The 18719-nt window shown below is 36.7% G+C and overlaps 1 pseudogene; it reads left to right on the top strand.

Annotated features, from left to right (window-relative positions):
* Window positions 1-6849: 6849 nt before the first annotated feature.
* On the top strand, window positions 6850-14147 carry LOC126937302 (JNK1/MAPK8-associated membrane protein-like; annotated as a pseudogene).
* The last annotated feature ends 4572 nt before the right edge of the window (window positions 14148-18719 follow it).

Here is an 18719-nt window from a genome sequence, read left to right as displayed (position 1 = left end):
TAGAAATTTCCCCCTGGTAAATTTAATTGCAGTCCTAGGAATATCTGCTTGTAGAATATCAAGTTGCCTTAGTCTGGAATGTTGAAGGAGGCAAACTTTTGGATTAATGATCTGACAAACTATAGGGGTTTGATATGCTTCTTGCAAAGTTTCCTCTTCCACACACACACACACATACACACACGCACATGCACACAATGAGGGAGGGGAGAAAAAAGGTTTGTGCTGTTGTAACTAATTAAAGAAGAAAAAAGAACATAGGTAAATTTTCAATCAGATTTTAAATAAATGCCATTGTTAATAGAGATGGATTTAAAAGTATTAAAAGTCTATCTATGAACCACATGTCATATGCAACCGCAGTCATATGAAGGAGACTAAGTAACCAAAAACAAAACAGGAAAGGATTATGTACCCTTAACATACTACATTCAACTACAGTCTTAACAAACCAGAACATTTGCCAAAAAAAGGAAAAAGAAGAAAAGACTATGACAACCCATCTGACTTTGCCAGACTGAGAACTAGATGCAAAAATGATGAGGGGGGCGGGGGGAAAGCAGCTTTCCCTCAAGTGCAGAGAAGTTACAATTTTATCCAGGCAGAGTGAAAATTCTGTCCCCAGCCTTTGTCAACAGCTCTTTCTCACTTGTACTGGGAGACTCTGCCAGCCTGCGTCACTGCAGGGTATAGGCATGTGCAGGGCTTCCTCACTCCCTGGAGTGCTTACACATCTTAGGAAAGCACTGAGAAAAGTGCTAAGACAAGGCTTACCATGCTGAGAGTGAGGGTGTTCATGGACTATAGTGTTAAAAGAAGAACTTCAAACTGCACCTGACTCTATAGTTCAATCAGAAAATCCAAAGGGATAGAAGATGAGACCTAATTTCAGGCCCATAAAACATTATCAAAGAACTTTGAACATAATTTGCAAATTGACCGACAGGTAAGGATTTTTTATATCAACCTGACCCTCTTATTGAAATCTGGAAGAAGACTTACTAGTGCCCACGTGGATGGTGGTAATTATGTATATGGACTAGTTTTGAACTGGAGAGATCTTCTGAACTCAAACATAAAAACAGAAGCAACAGCAGGCCTATTAATAGAAGCTATAGAAAAGGGGATGATGCCTTGATGATTTTGAAGATGTACATATCTTTAAAAAAAGTCTCTGTTAATACCATTAGGGAGCTACAAAGAACACCTTGAATCAAAAACAGAGATACAATGGGAATTGACAGGAGAGTGGGAAAGGAGGAAGGGAGGAAGAAACAGAAGAGAGAAAACCTAAAATACAAAATGAACATTAAAATCTTTGGAGGCTATGAAAGGTTGAGATAGATAAAATGACCACTTAGATAATACATTTAATATTTTTACTCATAACGCACAGGAAAATATTTTTAAAGAGGAAAATAATAGATAAATAATTTTTAAAAGGTAACAGGCATTCAATCTAACAGGAAGATTATACAAATTCTATCAAAGACTTATCAGTTTTCAGTGGAAGAAACCATGAATATAGAAATAAAGCAATAATGACAAATAACTAACATATATGAATTATTTACCATTTACTAAGTGGCATACTCCATTCCTGCTGCTCTAAAAAATATACCTGGGACTGCGTAATTTATAAAAAACTAAAATTTATTTCGCATAGTTCTAAAGCTTAGGAAGTTTAAGATCAAGGCACTGGCAGGTTTGGTGTTTGGTGGGGCCGTTCTATCAATGGTGTCCTTGTGGCAACTTCCCCACATTGTGGAAGAGCTGGAAGGGCAAAAGTGATGAACACCATATCCTCATATGGCAGAGGAGATAAAATGGGGCTAAACTCACCCCCTCAAACTCTTTTATAAATCAAATCACTAATCCCATCCATGATAACAGAGCCCTGGTCTCCTAATTACCTCCTGAAGACCCCACTTCTTAATACTGTTACATTGGACATTAAGTTTCAACATGACTTTTGGAGGAAACACAAACATTCAAACCAAAGCCCTAAGTATCTACCGTTATCTCATTTAATCTCCAGGAAAATCTGATTAAATATATTCTTACCTCTATTTAATAACTGATGTGAAGAAGTTTGCACAGAATTTTAAATAACTCATCAGAGTCAGTAGGTGGCAGACCCTGCAAATCTGGTCTGTCCACTTCTAGAGGTTCACTTCTAGAACTTTATATCTACTTCACTTGACTTCATTATGGAAATGAAGAAAAATCTGAGTCTAACATTTGAAAGGGTTTTGTGCATTCCAGTGGAAAAATAAAATAAAAAGCAGTTCTCTGTAGATATATCCTAAGGCTGAAAAATGTTTGAATTTCAACAAGTAGAAAAAAAAAATCCTGAAGGCATTTATAAAGAAAAAAAAAAAAATAGGTTAGCTACAAAGAAAAAAAAAAAGACCAGTTTCAGAAGTCTATTTCTTGACATGAAACACAAAGAAGACATAGGAATTTTGAGGGGTAAAGTTTAGGATCTAAGAGGTCCCTGCCTGAACAAGTTGTCATTCATATGTAAGAAACTCCGAGAAAAATGCTCAGTTACACAAGGACTCTTGAGATACTCTCTCCTTTGTAAGAAGATTATTGCCTAATCTAACTGGGTAATGTAACTAATAAATGTCAAAAATGAAGTATTCAAGTGGGAAAACTGTTGTGACAGAGTAGGCTTAAAACAATGGATTGAGAACATGAATTAATGTGAACTATCTCTCCGTGTTTAAAGGAAAGTGACATGCAGTTAACCTGCTTTGGCTCTTAGACCTTTTCCTGGTTCTCCCTGATTAGTATTTTCATGGTTTCCTCTTGCTGGTATGGTTTCCTCTTTCCTATGATGGTAGTTCATCAACAAGCTCAAAATAAATGATGATAGATAGATAGATAGATAGATAGATAGATAGATAGATAGATAAAATTAATAAGGCATTGAATTTCCTTATCTGAGTACTAACCTAGGCTCTCAACCATGTGAATTTCCATTTTTACTTTGAATGCTTATAAGAAATTCTTCTTTGTATGCATCATATATTAACTATGGTTTCAAATCATCAGGATCCTTGAATTCATATAGGGGCTTTAAGACACTATTTGGTTGACAGGTATCAAGGGCCAGGACATCAATGGACCAGACCTCTAAAAACTGCCCTCCATGAAAACAATTATTTTTGACTTGAATTTGAAAGTTTTTGAAACTGTAGGTGCTCTCCATTAGTCCTTCTTGATGATGTTAATCATGTCTGGAATGAGATGTATGTTGTTTGGTGAAGGCTGGTAGTTGGAGAGAGGAGGCTGACAGTGGGGAAGACTGAGCAATCTATATGCAGTATAAGGTGAAAATATGTACATGTACATTGTACAGTTTTGCTTCTTGCTATGGAGTGTAAGAACTGGAATGATCCCATGTCACTGCCAGACACCACAAGAACAATGAATTTTCCTAAAGTTTTCTAGCCATACTAATCACTATTCTTCTGTCATTCACTAGAATACAGAACACATCACAACTATTAATGTAGCAGTGAACGGTCTAGCATTGGGTGGGGGAGGTAAAAGAAGTAAATGGTATAAAATGACTGACAATGAGTACTAAAAGTACATATTAAAATTACTGTATAGTTATGTGCAAAATAATATTTAGTTATTGATTATGAACTGAATGGAAAAATAAGTTTGAAGATTTCATATGGTATGTAAAATTTTAGAATTCAAATTAATAAAATTCTCATAATCTAGGTCTATAATTGGCTAGATCTGTGTTAACTTAGACTTACAAATAAGGAAGGTATTAGCAGAAGAAATTAGGCTAAGTACATTATTTTGAAAAGGATAACTTTACATTGTCTTTTATCATTAGCGATATATAGATATACATTTGTATTTAATATACTGAAAGACAACTATGGCTAGTTTACAAAACATTTATAACTTCCACATAACCTACATGAAACACCAGAAAACAAAACATAGTTTCTCTGAAGAAAGTCAAAAGAGAAGGAAATGGGAAAAATAGTATAAGATGAGAAAAATGATTGACAAACCACTTGTAAATATTAAACAATAAATATAAAAGAGTTGACAATGTTGGAATTTTCCCCAGTCCTGTGCTCCTGGAAAATAGCACCAGTTAAGAAATCCCTGACAGTGTTTTATGAAAATGGTTTACAGCAAAGAACCGCTTTTCCCCACATAACTTAGCTAACAGTCTAAGTTATCTTTCCCCATACAATTTAGATAACAGTATGACCCCCTTGTTGTCCATGGCAAGGCCAGATATAGACCCTTTAAATTCCCATTGTTTATCTTATAAATGATTAGCTGAACTATTTATCCTCAAAACTATCTAAACATAGATATAAACATGTACTGGTTGGTTAAAAATCACCTGTCACCTGTAAAAGCACACCACCTATAACTTCTCTGTTCCTCTCTATAAAGTCTAAGGCAAAACCAAGCTGTGAGACCCCCTGATCTTTGGATCTGGGGTTCTGTTCCTGTTTCAGCAGCCTGACTAAGACCAAGTCCCTTAGTTGTTTGTTTTTTGTCTTTGTGTTGTGCCGTAACCTGGATAGGACTGGAAGCCCACCTCTGGACTCCCATCTTCTCCCCTCAGTGACTGAGGTCTCTCCAGCCAGTTGTGCCCCACAATTTGGGCATCCCACAGTGAAAGCAGTGCCTGAGTCCTGTGCTCCGGACATTGTTCATGACAATATGGTAAAGATTCGACGTTAATTATTTGTTTTACTGTTCTTTTGGTTTGGTTGCCAGCTTTTGTTTAACCTTGTTACTGGAGGAAACTCCAATGCATACCTTGACCCCCTTCAAAATCCCTGTGAATTATGTGTTTTGCCATTATAGCCACAATTCAGTTCATTATCTCCATTTGGCATAGTTTTACTAAGGATTATGTCTCTCACCACCAGTTAATTCCTCCTGCTCCTTCTTTATCTCCAGCAAACTCACACAATTTCCTCACTCGAAACCATCCTTGAATACCGTCACTGCCATTTTTCTTACCAACGATTCCTCCTTATTCTGTGTTTTTCTTTGTTCACTTTTGGACCTTACTCCTCCTCTTTATCCTACCCTGGTTCCATTAAATTCTCCTGCTTCCCAGTTTTCCATTCCAACCCATATTATTGGCCTTTCCCTACCTGTAATAAAAAATCAATGACCTGAATACCCATTTGAATAAGTACACTTTAAGCCTTTGTCTCACTTAGATTTACATAGTACTGTCAATGACTTTAAAGACACCTGTAACAACAGGGAAGAATTTAGTAACAATTCAGTCCCGTCATCAGCACATGTTCTCCCAGGCTCCACTGATTTATATCCACTTGTGCAGCTGCTTGTGGGCCTGGGAAATGGACTATGAAAAAAGTCAGAACAGTCCTGAGGCTTACATGCATGCTAAAGCCATCGGAGGAACAGCTTATTAGACAGAGATGCAACATATCATAAGATGGAGAGATGAATCCAGCGTTAATTACAGATGTAGATTAGAATATGTTTGAAAGAGTCAGGCGCGGTGGCTCATGCCTGTAATCCCAGCATTTTGGGAGGCCAAGGCAGGCAGATCACGAGGTCAGGAGATCAAGACCATCCTGGCTAACACAGTGAAACTCCGTTTCTACTAAAAATACAAAAAATTGGCAGGGCGTGGTAGCGGGCACCTGTAGTCCCAGCTACTCGGGAGGCTGAGGCAGGAGAATGGCGTGAACCTGGGAGGCAGAGCTTGCAGTGAGTGGAGATCACACCACTGCACTCCAGCCTGGGCAGCAGAGCGAGACTTCATCTCAAAAAACAAACAAACAAACAAACAAAAAGTGTTTGAAAGAACAACTCTGGTGTTCTTGAGGGCTGAATCACCTCTGCCGTTGGTGTTAGGTTTCTTAAGGTCTTACAACAAAGATTATAAATGTTATTTAAAAACGAAGTGGTGGAAGACTACTATCCCTGAAATACAGTCACCAGCTCAAAAACCTAAGGGCTGCATTGCAGACAAAGCGTAGTCAACACAATGCAATCTCAAGGCTTTATAATTCAAACAATTAGAATGAAAGGTGCTAGAGCAATCTGCTCCCTAAAAAATCATTTTATGTAGGGACACTTGCAGATAGTATAAAGAAACATATAACCTGGCCTTAAGATGCAAAAGGGAGCAAGAGTCAAAAATTCATCTTTCTAGTGGTATTCCTTCACACAACCATTACCCTTGTGCAAAAGGAGATGCAAAAATCATCCCATGAATGGATTCCCCTTCATCTTCCCAGTGAACACAAAAGCAAACTTTCCTCCTATTCCCCACCCACCCTCACTTGGAGCAGGCAAACCATACCTGTGGTGGGACTTGATCTACCTTATGACTTGAGTTTATCTAAACAATCTTTTGTCTCAGTAGGACTTCTCATTAACCTGTATAGCTTTATGCTTAATTTCACTAATCCAGTAAACCTGGAAAAATATATTATTTCCAATTGGAATATCAGTATTCTTTGTTTTCTTCAACTTCCCTGGCTCTATACCTATGCTCCTTTGCACATGAACAGTTCTTATTAGCCATGAGGCAATGGTTGCTCTTGTCAACACGTTCCACCCATCCCTTTAGTGAAGCAGCCCTCAACCTTTTTGACACCAGGGACAGGTTTCATTGAAGACAACTTTTTCCATGGGGGACATGATTTTGGGATGAAACTGTTACACCTTAAATCATCAGGCATTAGTTTCTCAACAGGAGTGTACGACCTAGATCCCTCACATGCACAGTTCACAATAGGGTTCACGCTCCTATGGGAATCTACTGTGAGTGCTGATCTGGCAGGAGGTGGCGCTCAGGCGGTAATGCTCACTGGCCTGCTGTTCACCTCCTGCTGTGTGGCCTGGTTCCTAACAGCCCACAGACTGGTAATGGTCCACAGCCTGGGGTTTGGGGACCCCTACTTTAGTGGAAACAAAGGGGTTCAGGACAACTGCAGAAATATCCATAAAAAAGAAACCCAAATCCCTACCCCATTAGGGTCTTTACTCAAGGAATTAGTAATTACCCCTCAAAGCTAATGAAACTCCTTGACTGACAAATGTGTTAACATAGCTGCTTTCCAAGTATTCTTCCCCTTTTCGATCTCCTTTAGAGTCAGAACTCTACTTAAATTCAAGAGATAACAATTGCTAGCACCTGAGGCTGAAAAAACTAATGGAACAGGCTGAATTTTTTTTAAATTCAGATGGTCTTTGGAGACACCTAGACAGCTGCCTGATTTCTCCTCAGTCTTTCATCTGCAGTGCAGTTCAGTCTCCACAGTATTATATATCATGGCACAGAAAAAAAGTCTCCTTCACAAATATTGGTGCAGATGCTTCAGCAGTCATTCTAAGCAGGTAATCTCAACTTCCCCCATTTAACAGAAACATAATCCTGCCAAAAATATAAAGGTAGGGCAAGAACAAGAGCTCGTTTTTATGAGTGAGTGAACCAAAATTTTAGAATGAAAGCTGGAAGCTCTCTATTTCTATCTCTGTATGTTCACATGTGTGTGTATGTGTTCCATGAATGGGACATATATGCAAAGCAGCCCCCAAATGCAGAAGGAACCGAGACATCAAAGAACAAGGCAGACAAATCCAGTTTATCAGTAAAGTGTGAATTATTCAGGAACTAACAAAGGGAAGCATGGTCTTGGGTGGCAAGACAGGTAGATCTCCACAGCATTACATTCCACACTCAGGGCTTATATACCATGGGGAAAAGGGGAACATGCTTGATAGGGTCTACTAAAGGTAACTCCAGAACAGGCAAGAATGCTATGTGCATTGTACACTATAATTTGTGCAATAACAGCAAGGTTGTATTGATTTAAAGGCAAGATGTATAGTGAGTACACATTTTTATACTAAGGACAGTAAATAAAGTAGGAATAAGGAGGCACTCATGCAACTATGGTTAATCGGAAGTCTACATGGTGAATTAGCATCAGAATGGGGTAACTTTGATCTCTATAGTGTACATGAATGTATATAAGTTATATGTGTAATATTATCCTACCTTCAAATAGTATTATCAAATTATATTATAAATCTCTAAAAGGAGATCTATTCCAACTAGTTTACAGATAAATAAGCACTTATATAAACTGAATATTCTTAAGATTCTTAGAAATTAAGGAAATTGAATTTCTCATACTTTCAGTATGGAAAAAAGTATTCTTATATAAACTACTAAACTCAATGTTTAGTAGTTTCTATAAACTCAAATGTTTATAACTCAAATGTTTTCAAGAATTCAAGTACACATAAATTAGGTAATTCTTTGGCAGCAAGACTCATTTAATATTGTTCTTTTATCAAAAACAGGGATGTGTTCTGAGTTATTTGTGTTAACACATGTTTTTATTCTACTTGGGCATGTTCACCCTAAACTTGTACAGGTTTACTCATCAAATAAGCTTGCATTACATATAATAGATATCTAAGATGATTATGAAATGTTTAATCAAATTGAATCATTATTCTGACAAACTTTAATTCAACAGTTATTCTGTTTTGTAGCATGACAATTGGTTTGAAGATATTTTCCAAGATATTTAGTAACTTAAAACCTTAGACTTATGTTAATGACTTATGAAGTCATTAAATATCTCGATTATTTCTAGTAAAAAAGGATACTGAAGCATAATTATGAGCTTTATACTTTTTCTCTTATTTTGATGGTACAGAGAGACTGTATACATATCTGAAGGAAGTGTATGGCTATAAAAAGTTTTAACATGTAAGTTGTAAGACTAGCTCTGCTAGTCTGTTACAAAATGCTGGTATATAAAAGATAGTTCATACTTATCCACCTCATAGATTTTCTGGGAAGTAGAAGCTACTGTGGTTAAAAATTATAACCAATGTAGGTAAGAGAGACTTTACTAGGAGCAATTGTGGCCAAGAGGAACAATTTTATATGCAATGTATGGAAAAATAGGACAACTTTGTTCTAAAGTAAAATGACTGGTTTATCCAGAATAAGAAAGAGGAGAGTGTGTGAAAAAATCTAAATGGATATAGAAAGTTGTAGAAGGTTCATGGAAAAAGAATTTCATATGTCAGGCTAAGGCTCGATGGATTTATTTAAGGTTGTTTAAGAAGAGCTTTTGTATTAAAATTATACTAATACAAAATTAGATTAGATTTGATTTTCTTTCTGTAAAAATGACAAAATTTACATGGATTATTGGTCTTCTCTTAAGAGTTTAGAAAAGGTTTTTCTTTAACTTCTGAGTAATCTGACAAAAATACAAAGATACTGTGTCTTACCAGAATAGTTAACTGTGTTGTGTGTTGACTGTATCATGTCCTTCATTAATTAAAAGAACAAAGTCTTCCTACTTTTGATCAAATTTCATGATAATTTCTAACACTTTGCTGTCCCCAAATCAAATTCTAAATGATATGTTTTGCATCTAAAACTGTCTTTAGGATTTCACGGGGTACATGGAAAATCACAAAGAATTTATTTTTTTCACTTTATACAAGGAGAAATGCTAAAAATAATTACGTTTATTTCACATTTTGAATTACATAGGAAGAATTGTAAAATCAGAAGGGATGCTTTGCCTTCCCTGGGTTAAATCAAGATGGGTAAAATATTATTATTATAAAAATTCCAGAAACTACATGCTGTGTGGGAAATTCCCAGGGAATCATCAATATCCTTACTGTCCATGTATTTTTTTCTATTTATGAGAGTCCCATTAATGCTTTGCCTGATTTTAGATAAAAACAATATGGTGTTTTTCAGTCATAATTTCAGTAAATGTTTTAAAAATATTAACCTGATTGTAATTGTATCCTTTAACAAATTAAAGAATTCAAAATTCAATAAGTTCTAGGGCAGTGGTTCAATTGAGGATTCATATCATTTAACCTATGAAGTTTAATTCATATGTTTAGGACTTACTCCAGGCTTACAAAATCTTTTTACTTTATAATCTTGATATATTCTAACTTGATATATTCTAAAATTGATATAATCTTCATATATTCTAATTTATAATATTGATATAATCTTTATAATCTTGATATACCATGTTGGATATATTCATGGTACATTACATTTAGGGAAATTTGATGTTATATCTGAATATTGTTTTCTCTATAAAGATATGGCCATCCATTTTCATATATTAGAATTGTATTCATTCTTTGAATGAATACAAATTATGTTTGCAGATATTTTATCTAAAACTTTTTTGGATTGACCATTTTGTTTTCCATGCCATAGAAAAAACCATTTATCCTTATTAGTTGAGTTTTTTGTGTAATTAAGTCACATCAGATCTTTCACTTTTAAAAATTATTAGTAATAACTTGACTACAGATGCTTTAATCTACAAGTTATTTTATTTTACTCTGATCCCTCCTTGGAAGCCCTTGCAAATCTGTCTTAGAGATCCAGGACTCTATGTCAGGTATATGTTTCTTATGGCATTGCTTAAAACACCATTGAAATCATACCAATGAATTGAATCAGGATTTCCAGCTCCAGTGAAGAAGCAGATGTGTTCAGAAAACTGCTAATCTAAGATCAAGCAAATTAAAAATTAATTACATATGAAGGAAAGAAGGAAGGAAGGAAGGAAGGAAGGAAGGAAGGAAGGAAGGAAGGAAGGAAGGAAGGAAGGATAATTATGGGCTCTGCATGGGATATTGCTAATATGTTAATATTCTATTTTCTGGATATTAATAATCCCTTTATATTTTCTCTTAATTGACCTATAATTCATACCAAGTTATTAAATTGTGCTTTTATAGAGAAATGAAACGTTCATTTTTTCCTTCCTTCCTGACCCCTCTGGAATTCAGAAACTTATCAGGTATTCTCATTTTCATGGCAATGTAATTATTTTTATAGGATCAATAAGAATCTACTCTTCTTATTAACAATACATAATTAGAAAAATTGATTATGCAACCCAGATGTTTACTTGAATTTTTTTTTGAGAATGATACTCATTTTATCAGATTGCCCAGACACTTACATGGAGTGACCAAGTTGGCCTTAACATTTCTTTCCGCTTGACTCAACTTTAGACTGATGTTTTCCTGACTCTAGGCTCCTGGTTTCCCTATTCTTAGAGCATTGTCTTTACAAAAACTTATGTTGAGATTCAAAAGATGATATCCAAAAGACTGGCACTTTGACATGCTGAGAAGCCTTAGCAGCTGCCTCAGCATCAAGGTCCCCCTAACCTAGTCTTATTCTCCCACCCCAAGAGCACGAAGGGACTCTAAAATGTTATCTGCATCCACTGAGGAATGCAAACACACCTGGATGGACGTTTACACAAGATATTACCTGCCTCTTGGGCTCATTCAAGTTCCAAAGATAATCCTTTGCAAGTACACTTCTGTCTCCTGAGTCAATTTATTCTCCCTAATAATTATTTACTAGGTGGTCAGTCTGAAAGGGCTAAGAACACTGGGAAACATAAGATATTAAGCAGCCCACTCTCACTTTGAATGGATCAAACTCTCAGGGGGAGTTTCTCTTAATAACTCCCATGCATAAGAGGCTTTGCTTGTCTCAATCTTTGTTGTCTGGTTAGTTCTGGGAAAGTTTAATTCCAGGAGGGACTAACTGGTGTCACAGATTAACAGGGCTGACTGGTGGTCCGTCACAAACTTGTGGGATACTGGAGGCACTGTACATGCAAACACCATCCTTAACCATCTGTGGCAACAACAGTCTTTTGCTATCTCAGTCTTTTTCTCAGAGTAAATTTTTGGGGGGATCAGAAGAGACTACATATTCTGCCCCCATTTTATAAATGACACTTAAATCCATGGTATTCTAAGCCTGGAATGAATACCACCTCTGCGGCTTTCTAAACAAATTGGCTGTATTTAAAAGAAAAAAGATACTTGGAGCACTCTCAGCTTAAACAACTATCTTATTGGACCTATGAAAAGAAAGATATAGCCTTAGAAATTCCATTGGCAAACCAAAACTAAAACTAAAGGAAGAAAAATACCCAGAACTCAGATTTTAAACGGAATTAAAATCCTGCCTGCTTTGGATCCTCTTTGGTATTTACAAAGAAGACATTCCAGCTTGGAGTCTAGTGGCTAAGATGGCCAAGATTCCACACTTTCACTGATGTGGCCGGGGTGTGATTCCCAGTCTGAGAACCAGTCCCTTGAAAATGTAAATCTTCTAACTCAAAATTTTTAAAGAAAATATTCATTAAAAAATTGTGGTACCCATTTGTTTTGTAATCCTTTCTATCCTTATAGATTTTATTTCATGTTTTACTAAGTATCTTTTAAATCTTCAACTGTGGGACACTCAAGTTGTAGTAGGCCTTTGTGCGTAGGTGGTCAGCTGAGAAGTGGGCAGATGAGAACACATGAACACAGTGGAGAACAACACACACTGGGGCCTTTTGGAGGGTGGAGGGTGGGAGAAGGGAGAGTATCAGTGAAAATAAATAATGGGTACTAGGCTTAATAGCTGATGATGAAATAATCTGTACAACAAATCCCCATAACACAGTTAACCTATGTAACAAACCTGCAGTTGTACCCCTGAACTTAAAATAAAAATATAAAAAAGAAAGAAAGAAATATGGATTGTATTTCATTTGCAACCAGTGAAACATGCTAATTTATGAGCTGTCCTTGGGGGGGTCTGGATCTTGAGAGGTATGCAGCTTTTTCTCCCTCTTTGGAGGCATTGGTTAAAGCCATAAAGGGCTTCTTGGTTTTATTTTCTTGTGTGATTGTTTTTGTTTTCAGTCATCTGTTTAGGTGTACCTTTGATCTAAAACTTTGGTTTATATCTACAGTGTGATAGTACTTTTTTTTCAGTTTGCCTTGTTTCTTCCACTGGGCCAGAGAGACAGCCTAGCTCCATCACTGGATATTGATCCTGTGAGAGGAGGAGGAGGGCCCCTCACAGGTGACAAGGGGAGGCACAGCTCTGCAGCAGCTGTTCTCTGGGCTTCAGTGAAAGGCTCACTGCTCCCAAGATGGAAAGCTTGCTACTTTATATTTAAAAGGATTTTTAAAAAGCCATTCTTTGATCTGCTTAATTAGAAGTAGATCTAATTTAGATCTAATTTTAAAAGTAGGCTTAATTAGAAGTTGATATTCAGATGGCCTGGATGTCCAGGTGCTGTGGCCAGTTTTGCTGATCCCAGAGCTTCTTGGGGGAAACCTACAGGTGGCCATTGGCATGCCTTGAACTTTTTCATGGGAAGATCTTATGTAAAAATGGGTCAACTGAAATGTCTGGAGAATGTGACTTGTGCCAAAGACGGACAGAGAACAAATGCACAGAAATACTGTCAGCCTTCCATGGTATCTCCAGAACTTCACAATTATCTCTACATTGAATTTATTGGTATTCTTCCTCTTGTTTTAAGTTGGTTCTTTATTGAATGGTACTTGGGGGGAAAAAAAAGTTCTAGTGCATTTTTTCAACACATCACTGGATTATTTGAATCCAGTATGGCAGCCATTATCACCTTGCTTGTAAGTGATCCAGTTGGTGTTCTTTATATCTGCTCATTCATGTTGAGTATTGACACTTTCAGATTGGTACACGATGCTTTACCACCCAAGTCCAGATTATGTTACCACAGTGCACAGTACTCAGGAAGCTGTCTACCCACTACATATCATTGTATTTATCTACTATGCATTCTGCTTGGTATTAATGATGCTGCTCCCAACTTTCCGGTGAAGAAGATTGCATGTGAGTTAGGGACGTCTGACTGATTTAAAAGTATTTATGCTGCACTTTACTTTTTCCTAATATTAATCATGCTTCAGGTGGTTGGTGGAGGCCTTTTACATTATGCCTTCCCATACCCTATATTAGTGTCATCTTTGGTTACTCTAGATGTGTATGTATCGGCTTCGGGGAAATAGAGAACTATTATGATCTTCTGGTCAGAAAGAAAAGACTTATTCTCTTCAGCCACTAGTTACTTCATGCTTATAGAAAAAGAAAAATCTTCATTTCCAGAGTGAATAAACTTGAGCAATATTTGCCCCTTTGGACTTTGGCACATACACCATCCATTTATTGCTTGTTCACTGCAAAAGATACTGAACTTTCACAGATACTCTCAGAAGGAGCCAATAGACACTGATATGGTTTGGCTCTGTGTCCCCACCCAAATCTCATGTTGAATTGTAATCCTCAATGTTGAAGGAGGGACCTGGTGAGAGTTGATTGGATCATAGGGGCAGTTGTCCCCTTGCTATTCTCATGATAGTGAGTTCTCATGAGATCTGGTTGTTTAAAAGTGTGTAGCATTTCCCCCTTCACTCTTTCTCTCCTGCTACCATGAGAAGATGTGCTTGCTTCCCCTCCACCCTTCCACCATGATTATGGTTTCCTGAGGCCTCCCCAGCCATACCTCCTGTACAGCCTGTGGAATTGTGAGTCAATTAAACCTGTTTTGTTTATAAATTACCCACTCTCAGGCAGTTCATTATAGAAGTGTGAGAATGGGCTAATACAGACACTGAAGGTAAATATGCAAAATGCCAAAAAAACCCTAAGAAGTGTTCCTAATTTAAAAAGTAAATAAACATAAAAAAGGAATTAATGAAATTCTGCCATTCATGAGAACAAGATTGTCAATATATCTTAATGCTTGGAGTTTTTTTGTTTTGTTTTTGTTTTACTTAATAGACTTTATAGATGGACTTATAGACTAGAAAAATACAAAATACCATAATATTCTGTTACATAGCATAATATTATCTATTACATTAGTAGCCCATTAGGAATTACTTGCTTCTCTTAACTGTTCAGTTTTTCTTTAAAGCAAAATTATTTCTATGTACCTAGCACTGTGTTGTTCCCATTTCATTAAGAAAAACTTTAACAAATATAATCTGATATCATTAGCAGTGGCATAATTGTGCATATCTTTTCTGTTTCTATTTGTTTTTCACCAATAATAAATTACAAAGACAGATATACTTGGGGTCTGATTGCAAACATATAAAGTATATTTTTTTATCTGTTTATTTTAACCAATCCAGTATTTTCACATATTATAACAAATTAAGCATATTTTACATATAGGTTTTCTGTTTATAGATAGTTTAATTTTATTGTTCCTACAAAGAAAATAAATAATAAAAAGCTTAACTACAAAGAAAGCTGATTTCCCTTTAATTAAAAAAATAACTCCATTACAGATTTAATCTTATTACTCATAATTTGTCTGCTTTCTGTTTCTTCTTAATTCAATTTCAGTAGGTTGTATATGTTCAGGAATTTATTTAATTTCACAAGGTTTTATAGTTGTTCATAATAGTCTCTAATGATCTTTTGTATTTCTGTAATATCAGTTGTAATGTCTCTTCTTTTATTTTTGGTGTTATTTACTCAAGTCTATTTTTTTTCTTAATCTAGCTACAGGATTGCCAATTTTGTTTAGGTTTTAAAAAAAATTTTGTTGATGTCTGCATTGATTTCTTAGTCTCAATTTTGTTTATTTCTGGTCTAATTTTTATCGTTTATTTTCTTCCACTAATTTTGGTAGATTTAATTAACTTCCTCTCCCACTCTGAAGGTCAAGTTTTGTTACCTACCTACAAATTGAACTAGATTCTGTCGTATTGCAAAAATGTAAACATTGTGGAAATAAACAAAGATCACCACAATGAGAACAAAGCCTATTTATTTTGATCTTGTTATATCAGACTTTACTATAATAAAGGATAAAGACTGTCATTTGCATTTGCCAGAGACTCAAAGGCAGGCAAATGAATAGGGAAGCTTTATAAGGAAAGAAAGAAAAGCTTTTGGTATCTCCTGATTGTAGGCTGCTAACATGGGGAAAATGTAGTGGGGGCTAACTAGAGGGACATCCTATATCATTAATGAGGAGTATATATTTGCTTTCTCTGGTTGGTCCTAAATTAAAAGCAAGAACAAAAAATTTGGCAAACTTAAAATTATTAATCAAGTCCTTCTCTTTCTTTGGGCCAGGTTTTATGAAAGTTAGTGTTTGGATTTCTGGAATGATTGTTAGAGATTCTAGTCTGATTTCCATAAATCTGATTTGTCGATAGTAGGCTGGTTTTCTGGGCTGGTTACTGTAGAGAGCCTGTTTGCCATAGCTTGTGGGTCATATCAATGGCTGCAGCCGTTCCAGACAGCCTGCCACTGCCATTACACCAGTAGTTGCAGTGGGGAGCAGCTAGGGATGCATGCTCCATATAGCCAGTGGTAGCTGGGAACAAGTAGGAGCCCCACCCCTTCTGAGTTGGGGCAGGAGCTCCCCAGATGCACTGCAGCTGCCCAAACCACGGCTGCAGTCCTGGTCCTCCCAATCCACAGATCAGGCTGGAGCCCTGCCCCACTGGATGCAGCTGCAGCTGCCCAAACCATGACTGTAGGCTCAGGCATCCCTGCACTATCTGGGGCCTGGGAAGGCTCCTACCCCTGCCCTTGCAGGCTCAGAAGTGCCTGCTTCCACTGTCTGCCCTTTTCTGGCTGTTGGTGCCTGCTCCAATTTTGAAGCAAAGTCGAGCCAAGCCTGGAACCATGAATGGCAGTAGGAGGCATCCAGATTCCTGGGTGGAAGGGGTGGGTCCCCAGTGATGCCCCACCTTCAGGCCAGAGAGGTCCCACCTTCAGGCCTCAGGCTCAGCTAGAGTAGAGGACAGAATGGAGAGATGACCAACTGCAGAGAGGAGCTACCCTCTAACTCTCCATGGCCTCCTGCCTGCTGAGAGCTGAACACTCGATGGGACAACCTGCCTAAAGAGAGAAGCTACCCACTGTGGGTCTCCCCTAAGCTGTTGTAACACTCAGTAAAGCTCTTCATTTTGCTCACGCTCCACTTGTCTGTGTACCTCATTCTTCCTCATTCTTCCTGGATGCAGGACAACAACTTGGGTAAAGGTGCCACCAGCCACAGAAGTTTATGGACAAAAAAGCAACATCCCAAAGATCCCATAACAATAGTTCTATTATTATATACGGCATGGCCATTATTTGTTTGTATATTCAGTCTTTCAACCCATACCAAATTTTCAAGTTTTTCAGTTTTCTTTAATATCTTGTGTCACTTTCCAAACTAATACTTCCTGGTTTTCTCTTTTCTTAACTTGACTTCATTGAAATCTAAAATCTGATACCTAGATCCTTATGAGGACTTTACTTTGCCTTATAGCAGGCCGTTTCCCCCAGGATCTGAAGAAGACTGTAAACTACAGCCAAATGATTTGATATTATAGGGTTAAATATAATTTTTTCCTCATGCCAAAAGGGAAAAGAAACTCCCCAACTATAGCATTTTCTTTAGAAAATTTAAATTTTTAAATAGGTTCACTATTGTTTTCAGATGTGTTTCTATATTTTAAAAGATCCATAAGTCTTTATGCTAGGTGCCTGGCTCCAAGTTATAATTTCCTGCTATTTGTAAAGATAGAGAAAACTTTGTATTTCTTTTGGATAAAGAGAATTAGCATATATGTAACACACTGCATCTTTGTTGCTTATAAAAAGGTGATATTTCTTTATGTTTTTTATAATATCTTTAATAAATTTTCTGTGATGTGTATCACAGTATGTCTTAATGCTTTTTCAATATTAACACTGATTTGTTTTCTCCATTTGTTTAAGAAATTTGGTTAAAAGGAGATTTTATTGTATTTCACAAAGGAGAAAGCAAAATTTCTTCTTTCCCTTCTTAGGTTCTTTTGAGGCACAGTCCTGAAAACAAAAGAAATATTAGTAAAGGAAAACAAGTGGTCTTAGTTTATAAAATATACTGTACTCATCACATAGGACAGGCCTCAGTTCAAAAGTATTTCTCTCTCAAGGCAGTGGCTTAGGGCCTTTGCTGAAATAGTACTTTAACAAGGAGTCATAAATCCTACATAGTGACGACAAAGGAGAGAGCAGTTCTAGTCTTTTAAAAGGTGGGAAAATGTGAGAAGATACTAAAAGTTGTTCCCAGATTGCTCTGATGCTGGCTGGTCCTTCTCTGGGCTGACACGCAAGTTCTGTCTCCAGTAAGAAAGGATTTGTTTCCTGGCATTAGGCAAAAAGAGGCTGAGGCTGACTTTCCAGTGTCTTTACCTTAACAACCCTCAACATGTCTGGGAAAAATATTTTGGTTTTCTTGCATTTATTTCCCCAGCAATATATACTGTGAAGGACTCATCATTCTAGCAGACAACACAATGGCAAGATTTCTCCCTGAATGAGTCACTGGCTGGGACACTAAGAGATTGTGGCAAAATCCTCAGATCATAAATGTCCTTATACAAGTTTCAATCAAGACTGTGGATAATATCATGAAAAGCAGCAACATCTTATCTTTAAGAAACTCAATGAACAGTACTACGAAATAAAAATATGTTTATCGCTGACCTCTTGGAATCTGCTGAGCTGGATATCTTCAGGGTTTAACTCTTAGCTCTTTACTTTAATACAGCTGTTTATCTTAATATTGCTTTTTTAAATTGTATGCATCCCTCTTTTAAAATGCTTGGTCTGAAAGATCCTAAAACAACTGAATTTTATGGCTAGCTTTCAATAGATAGTTCAACTGATTATTTTGCAGGCACAACACCAATAAGAGAGTCTTCAGAAGATGACTTCTTCTCTCTCTCTCTTTTTTTTTTTTTTCTTTGGACAAAGTCACTTTGAGACCCAGGCTAGAGTGCAGTGGCCTAACCTCAGCTCACCG

The sequence above is a fragment of the Macaca thibetana genome, chromosome 15 (assembly GCF_024542745.1).
Source record: "Macaca thibetana thibetana isolate TM-01 chromosome 15, ASM2454274v1, whole genome shotgun sequence".
NCBI classification, from domain to species: Eukaryota; Metazoa; Chordata; class Mammalia; order Primates; family Cercopithecidae; genus Macaca; species Macaca thibetana.
Note: the sequence above shows the minus strand (reverse complement) of the source record. Positions and strands in the feature narration are given on the sequence as shown.